Raw genomic sequence first — 11750 nt, forward strand, 5'->3', positions numbered from 1 at the left:
TGAACCCCAGAAATGGGCAGCCGCAGAGGGGATCTCTTCAAGGGTGACCCAGCGGTGGGTGAGAAGGAGAAAATATGTGTTTCTCCCACCCCCAGGCTCGGCCCCTCTGCCCCTGCTCCTCCCAGCCTCTGGTTTTCCCCACAGTGGTCCCATTCAGGCCCCAAGGACAGATGGAGTAAAGGATCAGTTCACAGGACCCGAGACCAGGGGGTCAGGGGGGCTCTGGATAGCAGGAAGGGGTAATAGAGTGTGGGGGAGGGGTGTGTGGCGAGGACACTGGGCGCCTGGGAAAGGGCTGGGGGAGTCCTGGGCCCTGGGGAGAGATGAGCGGGTGGGCTCATGTGGGGGAAAGCTGAGGGGTGAAAGCCTCTGGGTATGAATGAGGGACCGGGTACCTCTGGAGAGGTCTGCAAGAGTCCTACGGGACTCCTGGGTTCCCAGAGAGTAGGTCCCTCACTCACTCATGCGGGACCTAGGCTGGGACCTAGGACAGGCTGGTGCCTGGGGCTGCTCGGAGCATCTCTCTTGGGCCTCTGAGTCCTGGCCATCTACCGGGTCCACAGGGCCACGAAGGAAGCTGGGGCCAGCAGGGAGAATCAGGCCCTGGGCTCTCTCCAGTGGGGATTGGGGAGAATTACGGAGGAACCACATTTAGCACAGGTTCATCCACAGAATTAATGCACGACACAGGGGCACCGTTGATGTTCTATTCGTACTTTATTACCTCCAGCCCCAATCTGTGTGCTCATCTGGGCAATCCAGAAGGAGGAGGAGACTTGGAGGAAGAAGAGTGACTGATATTAATCTGAAAGAAACAAAAATGCTGAAATATTGGCACTCCTGATATCCTTCCAAATCAACTCTCTCAACACCCCCATCCTCACCCTCGCCATATGGGGAAACTGAGGTGGCCAGGGATTTACCCAAAGTCACACAGTGGTTTCTGAGTTTATTGACGATCACATCTGACCAAACTCCTTTTTCCGAAGTTCACTCCTTTTAATCTTGCCAGTGATGGTTTTGGGCAGCTCTGGGACAAATTCCACCTGGTTGAGGCGAAAGCAAATCCATCCTGACTTAGTCCCACCGTCACTTCCTACCAGTGCCCCCTCTCCTCCTTTGCCCCTGCACAGTCCCCCAGACAGGCTGGCACCATGTGGTGGCCTTAATGGGGCCCACCAAGGATGCCAGGTTCTCCTCCTGACCCCCTGAAGTTGGATGCAGCCTTGGGACAGGCTTTGACCAGTGAAATGTGAGTGGCAGTGAAGCGTGCCACCTCTAACAGAAGAGCTGGGAACCAGTGAGCCTGGCCGCCAGCTCTGTCCATCTCTTACGGCACCTGGCAGATACCTGCATGGTGGCTGCTCCGTTATCCTGGTCCCGAGATGAGGGGGTGTGGAGCAGAGGCCCCAGGAGAGCCTGGACATGGTGAACATGTAACATGAGCAAGGAAGATACCTTCCTTGTTATAAGCCGCTAAGACTTTGGGGGGTCTTTGTTACCCACAGTAACATCTAGCCCATCCTGCCTGCTACGTGCCCTCTGTTCTCCTCTCTGTGAGGCCACAGAGACTGATGTTAGAAGCAGGAACTCTGTTGTCAGATACACACGGGTTTGAGTTCCTGCTCTGCTTTTTATTAACTCTAATCTCAGGCAATTTACTGGGAGTCTCTGAGCCTCAGCTCCTCTCTATGAAGCAGAGTGATGAGACCATCTCAGGCTGTGGGGACGATGAAATGAAATAGTAACGCGTGTGCAGCACTGAGTCCAGGGCCCGACCCACATGGCGCATGTTCACTAGACGTGAGCTCTGCAGCTTTCTATCTGGATGGACCGTCAGCACTCAGATGACGGAGCAAAGCACTATCACAAAAGAAGGAAATGCGCACTTTCGGCACATGTATCCGCTCAAACTCTGCTTTTAAACTAATAGGATAATATCATGTACATTCTTTCATTGCCTGCTTTTTCTCTTAATAATATATTGTGATCTTTTTACATTAAAAATAAAAGATCTGCAATATCATTTTAAAATACAGGATAATATTAAATTTCATGAACAACTTAATCATTTCTCTATTGTTGGACATTTTTGTAGTTTGCACACAGCATTTAAAACAAATGAAGTAGAATAAAAATATCGGAATATATGGCATGTTATAAGGATAAATATCATTTTGTTAATTTTTGTTTGTTACGCATGTATATATGTATTGAGTTGCAATATAGAATGTATTTCCAAGCATGAATTATTTTTAAAAACAGTTTGGAAGCTGCTGATTTGGATTTCCTTCTCAAATTTTGAAAGATATTAAATACCCTTCTTGGATATCTTTGGGCACTTGTCTGATTTTTTTTCTTTAGGTTAACGTGCCAGCAATGGATTCCTTTTGGGTTTCTGCCACAGGTTCCGTCTCAGTTGGCTCCACCCTACCCCTACCCAAATTCTTTCTTCTGAAGAGAAAAATGCTAGTTCTACTGGCTGTTTAAGCTTCAGCCCAGCCACCCGACGAGACTCGGGGCCGCGGAGCGCCAGGACGGCTCGGGGGGAACCAGCCTCATCCACTCGCCTCACTCACCTTCCTCGGGTACTTGTACGGGGCCGTCACTGACTTCACGTGCTGCAGCTCCTTGGTGAGCTGGTCCCTGTCCCAGGACAGAAACTGTGGGGCCAGGACAATAAACGCCTTCACCACCTGCCGTGCAGAACCAGAGCGGAGGCTCAGGGTGAGCGCCAGTGAATTGTCTAGTTTACAAAGTGAATATTTATTTAATGAGCGAAAACACCAAGCTGACACTTGAGCCTTTGGAAAAGGACACACCAGGTTCTAGTCCCAATACTCCAGTCTCCACTCTATGATTGGAAAGTTACTCAACCTCTCTCACCCTCAATTTCCTTCCCTGCAAAACGGGGACAGTACAGGTTCATTCCTCACTGGGTTTAGGTAAAGATTTCACGAGATAATACATGTAAAACATGAAGCTAGTTTAACTTTATTATTATTCTTATCATCAGCGTTATCTTCATCATTTTTACTATTGTTGTATGTATACTTCTGTGCCTGGAACCTTTGGGCATTTAATAATTGTTGGTAATTTATAATTCTTATGTTATTATTTATGTCTCCACTTAATTGCACAGGGCCTTGCACATAGTAGGTGCTCAGAAAACACCTGTTGAATCAATGAATGCATGCTCTGGAGCCAGATTGCTTAGATTCCCGTTCTGGCTCCACCACTGTGTCATCTGGGCAACTTAATAACTTCTTTAGGCCCCTTTTTCCTTATCTATAAAAGGGTATAATGAGAGTCCTGAACTCATTAGGTTACTGGGGGGAAAAATGAGCAGGCACATAATAAGAGCTCATTAAATGTTAGATGTCAGCAGCAGCATTTTCAGCCACAGATGAGGCCACAGTGTCCCCTGGTGACCCCATCGTGTAAGTGCACACACACACCAACTGCGCCCTCTCTCCACCCTAGGTCCTGGGTAGACATGGCCTCGAAGTTTCCCCTGCACCTGCCTCCCCAGTGCCCACACACAGACACGATGACCTCCGTGTCCTCTTCCTCACCTCCCCTCGAATCGGGTCCGGGCTGCTCACCACAGCTGACTCAGCCACTGCTGGATGCTCGGCCAGGGCATTTTCCACCTCTGCCGGCCCGATGTGATACCTGCAGGATCAAAGGTTCCTTCTCTGGTTCTGAGCAGATACCAGGGCTGGGGCGACCAAGCCCTCAGATCTCATGTTCTGGAGGATCGCATTTTCCCTTGGCACTTGACAGAGGGAAACTGTCACAGGGGGTCAGAGGCCTGTGACAGGCTGTGTAGTGGGACCACTGCAGGAAGACCTGGACGCTCCATGCTAAGAAATACAAGGCACAGGTGCTCTCTTCTCACTCACTGCCTCTGGTAGGAGGAGAGAGAGAGCTCTGTCCTCCCAGAGCTCTGCGGCCTGGCTTCAGGAGCTTCCTCCAGCATGGAACCTTTTGGAAGCCCCAAACTTGATCTTAAACATTCATGAAAATTCTCCATCCTATTCCCCACTACGTCAGCATTTGTTTTAGAAATTACAAAATAAAACAAACTCAATTTCCCTGAAATAACCAAGAGAACTTGTTACTTGTGTCATTTTTTCCCCCTAAATCACGTAAGGGTTAGGGACAACGGGTTGGGAGCCTCACCACCTTGGTTTGAATCTGGGCTGCAACCTGTACTGTCTTTGAAACTTTAGGAAACTTACTTCACTGGTCAGTGACTCAGTTTTCTCATGAGTAAAATGGGCATAATGATAACATCTACTGGGTTATACAAAGCATCAAGGAGAGTGCTTTCACCTAGTAAGCACTCCATAAAGGTTAGCTATTATTATTATTATTATTTTCTGTGACATGTTGTGCCCCATCAGAGGAGCACAGAGAATAATTTCCTCCCATCAATAGGGATCAAAGCAAGGTCTCCCTTCCTCTTTAAATTGCACGGTGTCTTATTATGATTGTTCTTCCAGACCTTCCTGAACTTCATTTTGACTATTTCTTCTGGATGCAGGGGTTGGGGGAGGTTCACAGACACCCCCGGGCCAGGGCCCCATAGACATGGCTCTGTTCAGAATTAGGCTGAGGGTCCCATGACCAATGCATGGAGGAACGTCTGGGCCAGCTAGATCCCACCAGGCGTGTGAGGGTGACACCTCCCGGCTCAGGGTCAGCCACACCTACACAGAGGCATTGATGACATCATCGCCCCTCCCCAGGAACCAGATGTGGCCCTCTGCATCCATGGTTGCTCTGTCCCCAGTGCTGTAAAAGTCCCCACACTCCGCTTCGGCTGTCCTCACCGGGTCATCCTGTAAAGAGAACAGCACCCCTCTGTGGAGAAGGCAGCGAGTCTAGAGATGAAGAGCCACAACCTGGGGCTCAGATCTGGGTCCGAATCCTCCTTGTCACTCCACCTGGCACCTGGGCAAGTTTTGTCATCTCTCCAAGTCTATTTTCTTTACATGCAAACACTCAATGCACTCTACTGCTGATTCAGTGGGCAATATTACACCAATTTTAAGGATAATTTTTTAAAATAACACCTCGCTTTTGTGTGGCTCTCCAGTAGAATACGATTTCCTACACCATGAACTCCGTGTATTTGATTCACTGTGAGAAGCTCAGCGTTCACACAGTAACTGGACAGATGGGAGGTGTCAATAAATATTTGCTGAACGAATTTTCTTCCCAAAACACTACCTCATTTGATCCTCACAGAAAGCCTGTGAGGTTGGTATTACTTTAATTAAACTTATTTTAAGATAATGATAGATTCACATGCACACTGTAAGAAATAATACAAAGAGATCCCATGTACCCTTTACCCAGTTTCTCCCAACGGTAACATCTTCCAACACTATATAGTTCAACATCACAACCAGGATACCGACATTGATGCAATCCACCAATCTTACCCAGATTTCCACAGTTTTTCACTTGTACTCATTTGTGTGTGTGTGTGTGTGTGTGTGTGTGTGTGTGTGTAAGTGTATTTAGCACAATGCAATTTTATCACATGTGTATATCAACCACCAGTCAAGAGACAGAACAGTCCCGTCATCACCAGGAGCTCTCATGTTGCTTTTATACCCACGTCCACCTCCCTCCTCCTCCTTCTCTCCCTCCCTCTCCATCCCTAACCCCTTGGCAATGCCTAATCTATTCTCCATTTTCATAATTTTGTCATTTTAAGAATGTCACATAAGTGGAATCATATAGAATGTAACATTTGGGAATGGCTCTTTTTATTTTTTAATTCAGTGTAATTCTCTGAAGATTCATCAAGGTTGGTGTGTTCATCAATAGTTCAATCCTATTTATTGCGGAACAGTATTTCATGTTATGAATGAATCACAGTTTGTTTACCCATTCACCCATTGAAGGGCATCTGGGTTGTTTCCAGTTTTGTTTTGTTTTGTTTTGTTTTGTTTTGCTGAGGAAGATTCTCCCTGAGCTAACATCTGTGCCCATCTTCCTCTGTTTTGTATGTGCGTCACCACCACAGCATGGCTGATGAGTGGTGTAGGTCTGCACCTGGGATCCAAACCCGCAAATCCGAAGTGGAGCATGCCTAACTTAACCACTATGCCATGGGACCGGCCCCATCCAGTTTTTAGCTATTAGGAATAATGCCACTATGAATATTCATGCACAGGTTTTGTGTGAGGCTGGCATTTTTCATAGCCCATGTTACAGAAGAGGAAACTGATGCTCAGAGAGGCACAATCACTTGCTCAAAGCCACTCAGCTGGTTGGTGGAAGGGTTGGTATTTGAATTTAATTCTTGCTCTACAGCCCATGCACTTGACCACCAAGCAATGTGTTGGGATCTTCCCTGTTGTGGGACATGACATGATTTTAAGAGGTTCCAGAAAAAAACATCGGATCACATTCCTTTTTAGATTCCCTTCCAATTGTTCTGATTTGGCTCCGACATATTTTTAAAAGCTCTGGAACTACCAAGAGGAAGGTAAGTTTCAAGATCAGAGCTTTTAGTGGGAACAGGATGTAGCTAAAATTTAACAAAGTTGTTTGGTTTGTATTATAGTTATGGTTACAACTGCCTTTTGCTTTTGGCAAGTGCTACTGTTTTCCACTTGTGATACCACATCAACTTTTTTAAAAAGGGAATGTTTTAAAGTAAAATAATAAGTGGATTTAGAGAGAAAAATTAAGTAAGTGATAATATAGATGGTGCACACAGATAAGGTAAAAAATAGTGGATGTGGACATGGATGACTCAAATTTAGGAAATATTGTATCAAGGGGTACAGCAAAGTCCCACCCCCATTCATGCACCACTTGAACTGCTGTCCAGCTCAGTGTACTGTGTGTTGGTACAGTTGGCCTGACACACCCTTGTGGACACGACTTCCAGGAGGAAATGAACTTTCTTGATGACAATCATCAGAGACTGGAACCTGGATGATGGGATTCACACATCCAGGGAAGGAATCATGCTCCCAGGGCCAAAGAAAAGCTCCTTAATGGTAGGGGCACAGTATCCTATCTACCACACAGACGTGGGCAGAGTCCACAAAGACACCCAAGTGGGTTCTCAACCTTGACTGCTTTTCAAAAGTGCTACTAGGGAGTGATATAAAGAAAATGGCCTACTAGAAAGCTGTAAGCTCTTGTTCCGCTACAAAACATCAAAAACAAACAAGCAAACAAACAAACTACCAGGAGCTGTCTGAGCTGACTTTGTAGGAGCTCTAGAAGAGTCAAAGGTCTACAACAACCGTGCAAATACCCAATCAAGAAAAGCCACCTTCAAAACGGTAGGGAAGTTTCATGCCATTTTTACTCACATTTCATGTCATTTTTGCTCTACAGCCCATGCACTTGACCACCAAGCAATGCATTGGGATCTTCCCTGTTGTGGGACATGACATGATTTTAAGAGGTTCCAGAAAAAAACATTGGAACCTTGCCTCACCTTTCCCCAGCATGGCAGATTTGGTCTTGAGTAGACAGCAGCCCGGTTCCCAGTACCCCTGCTCCAACCAGAGGGAGCAGAGCAGATCTTATTTGCAAATTATTGTGTAATCTGTTCTAACCTCTCTGGGGACACCTGAAGGGCTGATGCAAGGCCCTCATTTCACACGACTCAGAATGCAGACGGGAAGAGCAGCAGGCACTGCTCGTAAAAGCCACACGGTGGACTACAACTAAAGACGCCTGAGATGAGAGACTATGGGGGAGATATACAGTAGACCCTCAAGGTCTGGGGGAGAAGCTAGGGTAGACTTTCCAGGAAATTGAGATATCCAAGACAGCTATGAACATGCGGGATTTAGAAAGCCATCACACACCCAGGCAATGCATGCTCAGAACGTCCTGAGAGGACCTGAAGCTTCCACCTCAGGCTGATCCCTAGGCTCAGAGCAAGGCTGGCCAAGTTGTGGGGAGTTCCTCACACAGAGCCAGTCTGCACAGGCGTCGTTCTCTGTTGTCGTTGCTGTTGCTGTTTGTGTTTGCTTGTTTGAGCTCCTGGCACTCAAGGAAATCTCTGACAAAACATTAGCTGAGGGGATTGCTGTGAATATGGTGGCATAGGAGGACTCTGAATTCACCTCGTCCCACGGACACAACAAATTTACAACTACCTGTGGAACAATCACCTCTGAGAGAGATCTGGAAACTGGATAAAAAGAACCCCAACAACAAGGGACAACACTGACAGAAGTGGAAGAGGCAGAAATACCCTTCTGCTGCAGAAAAAAACCCATTCTAGCTGCAGTGCCTCACAGCCAGGAACAATCATAAGGTACAAAGCTTTTCCTGGAGGAACAGGGGGTTTGTGCAGGAGAGCTACGCCACAATAAGCAGTCTTTGAATTCAGCACAACGGAGATGCCTGTCATAATACCTGGCTTTGCTGGCTATTAAAACCAATGGGGAATACCCCCAGAAAAGCTATCAAACATAAGAGAAAGAAAAGCTTTCCCTTAAAAGGCCCACACACAAATTCATCCGTTCCAGAAACCAACAAAAAATCATCAGAAAGAAAGGTGCATAGTCCTTTGGTAACAGAGACTCACTTGAAAAGCTGTCTCAGAGAGGCAGAAGGCAGCTAGGCCCACCTCCCCAGGGACTGAGTCACTGGGGGCAGCCATCGCTGAGACCTAGTACAGGCATGCTGACACAGATGCTGGCAGATGCCATTGGAGTTCTTCCCCCGGCCTGTTAGCCCAAGGGTTTGCCCCACCCACTAGAGCTCTGATTTAATCCAGCTCAGCCAGAGCAGGCAGTCTGCCCTAGGGACTGGCCCCACCCACCAGCAAGCCCAGAGAATTTGTGGGCCTGCATAGGTGGGGTGTGTGGGACCTCTGCAGTGGGGTGAGTGGGTCCGCCTTTGTGGGGTAGTGCATGCAGGAGGGGTGGGCCTGTGTTGGCGGAGTGTGTGGGACTTCTTCAGCGGAGCAAGTGGGTCTGCTTCAGTGGGACAGGTGTGCACATGGGACAAGACTGCATTGGCCAGGTGTGTGGGTCGGTGGGTGGTGGGGCTTGTAAGCTGCAGCAGACTTGTGCCACTGGCCTCTTTACACAACCACACAGGAAATCTGTCCCACCTTCCAATGCCTGAAACGATTGTATGCTGCCATGCCTGGGGCCAGCCCCACTCAGCTGCACCCCCAAGAAAGCTGACAACAGGCTCACATTCTGGAGGCCTAGAGCAATTGTGAGCCCCTGAGCCTAGCAACCAGCCACATTGGGGGCCTGACTCACTTAACAGCAAATCAGCAGCAGGTGTGTGCTATTAGACCTTGCAGCCAGCTGTGCTGGGGTTCCTCGTGCCCAATAAAGTGACTAAAGTGACTGTAGTAGCTGCACACAGCTGAGCCTTACAACCAGCTGGCCTGGGGGTCAGCCTAGCCTACCCATGCACCTGCAGCAAGAGCAATCCTGCCACAACAGAAGGGAACATGTAGCCCATACAGGTGACACTCCTGGAACATTTGAAACTGGTGAGGAGAGGGAAGCACATTGCTGGGCCCCATGAGGCACCTGTTACACAAGGCCATATATCCAAAATTGGGAGATGTAGCTGATCTACCTAATACATAGATATAGGCACAAAGAAGTAAGCAAAATGAGGAGACAAACGAATATGTTCCAAATAAGGGAACAGGACAGATCCTCAGAAAAAGAACTAAACAAAACAGAGATAAACAGTCTACCTGATAAAGAGTACAAACTAATAGTCATAAAGAGGCTCACTGATTTTGGAAGAATAGGTGAACACAGTGAGAACTTCAACAGAGAATTGGAAAATATAAAAAAGAACTAATCAGAACTGAAGAATACAATAATAGAAATGAAAAATTCACTAGAGGGAGTCAACAGCAGAGCAGACGACACAGAAGAATGGATCAGCGAGCTGGAGGAAAGAATAAATGAAATCACCCAAGCTGAACAGAAAAAAAGAATTAAAAAGAATGAGGACAGTCTAAGGGATCTCTGGGACAACATCAAGTGTACTAACATCCATATCATAGGTGTCCCAGAAGGAGAAGAGAGAGACAAAAGGGCAGAGAACCTATTTGAAGAAACAGTAGCTGAAAACTTTCCTAACCAAAGGAAGGAAACAGATATCCAGGTACAGGAAGTAAAGAGAGCACCACACAAGATGAACCCAAAGAGGCTCACACCAAGACACATTTTAATTAAAATATCAAGAATTAAAGATAAAGAGAGAATCCTAAAAGCTGCAAGAGAAAGGCAACAAGTTACATACAAAGGAATCCCCATAAGGCTATCAGCTGACTTCTAAGCAGAAACCTTACGGGCTATAAGGGAGTGGCACCATATATTCAAAGTGCTGAAAAGAAAAAACCTAAAGCCAAGAATACTCTACCCAGCAAGGTTATCATTCAAAATGGAAGGAAAGATAAAGAGTTTTCCAGACAAGCAAAAACTAAAGAAGGTTATCATCAATAAACCAGCCTTACAAGAAATGTTAAAAGGACTTATTTAAGTGGAAAAGAAAAGACCACAAATAGCAATAAGAAAATTATCAAAGAAAAACAATCACTGGTAAAGGCAAATACACAGCAAATGTAGCAGATCATATAAAACTAATAGGAAGGTCGAAAGATGAAAGTACTAAAATTATCTATTTCCAATGATAAGAGGTTACACACACACATACACACACACACACACACACAAGAGGTGAAATATGATATCAGAAACATAAAATGTGGGAGGAGGGAGTAAAAGCATAGGGCTTTTAGTAAGAGGCCAATATAAGAGATCATCAACTTAATATAGATTGCTATTTACATAGGTTATTATACACGAACCTCACGATGATCACAAACCAGAAACCTATAATAAATACAAAAAAAATTAAGAGAAAGAAACCCAAATATATTACTAAAGAAAGCCATGAAATCACAAGGAAAGAGAGCAAGAGAAGAAGAAAGGAACAGAGAAGAACTACTAAAACACCCAGAAAAAAAGTAACAAAGTGGAAATAAGTATATACTTATCAACAGCTACTGCAAATGCCAATGGAGTAAATGCTCCAATCAAAAGACATAGGGTGGCTGATTGGATAAAAAAACAAGGCCCATATATATGCTGCATAAAAGAGATTCACTTCAGACCTAAAGACACTCACAAACTGAAAGTGAAGGGATGGAAAGAGATACTCCATGCAACTGGCAATGAAGAGAAAGCTGGGGTAGCGATACTTACATCAGACAAAATAGACTTTAAAATAAAAACTGTAACAAGAGACAAAGAAGGGCACTACATAATAATAAAGGGAACAATCCAACAATAGGATATAAGACCTGTAAATATCCATGCAACCAACACAGGAGCCCCTAAATATATAAAGTAATTATTAACAGACATAAAAGGAGAAATAGACAGTAACACATAATAGTAGGGGACTTTAACACTCCACTTATATCAATGGATAGATAATCCATACAGAAGATTAATAAAGAATCAGTGGCCTTAAATGACACATTAGACCAGATGGACTTAGTAGATATATACAGAATATTCCATCCAAAAACCGCAGGATACACATTCTTTTCAAATGCACATGGAACATTCTCCAGGATAGATCACATACTAGGCCACAAAACCAGTCTCAATAAATTTAAGAAGACTGAAATAATACCAAGCATCTTTTCTTACCACAATTGTATGAAGCTAAAAATCAACTACAAGAAGAAACCTGGAAAAGTCACA

At 45.5% G+C, this 11750-nt stretch overlaps 1 pseudogene; it reads right to left on the bottom strand.

The window, feature by feature from the left end:
- Positions 1-783: 783 nt before the first annotated feature.
- Positions 784-11750, bottom strand: part of LOC131421994 (acyl-coenzyme A synthetase ACSM2A, mitochondrial-like) — a 100407-nt pseudogene continuing 89440 nt past the window's right edge.

This window comes from Diceros bicornis, chromosome 26 (genome assembly GCF_020826845.1).
Source record: "Diceros bicornis minor isolate mBicDic1 chromosome 26, mDicBic1.mat.cur, whole genome shotgun sequence".
In the NCBI taxonomy this organism is placed as follows: Eukaryota; Metazoa; Chordata; class Mammalia; order Perissodactyla; family Rhinocerotidae; genus Diceros; species Diceros bicornis.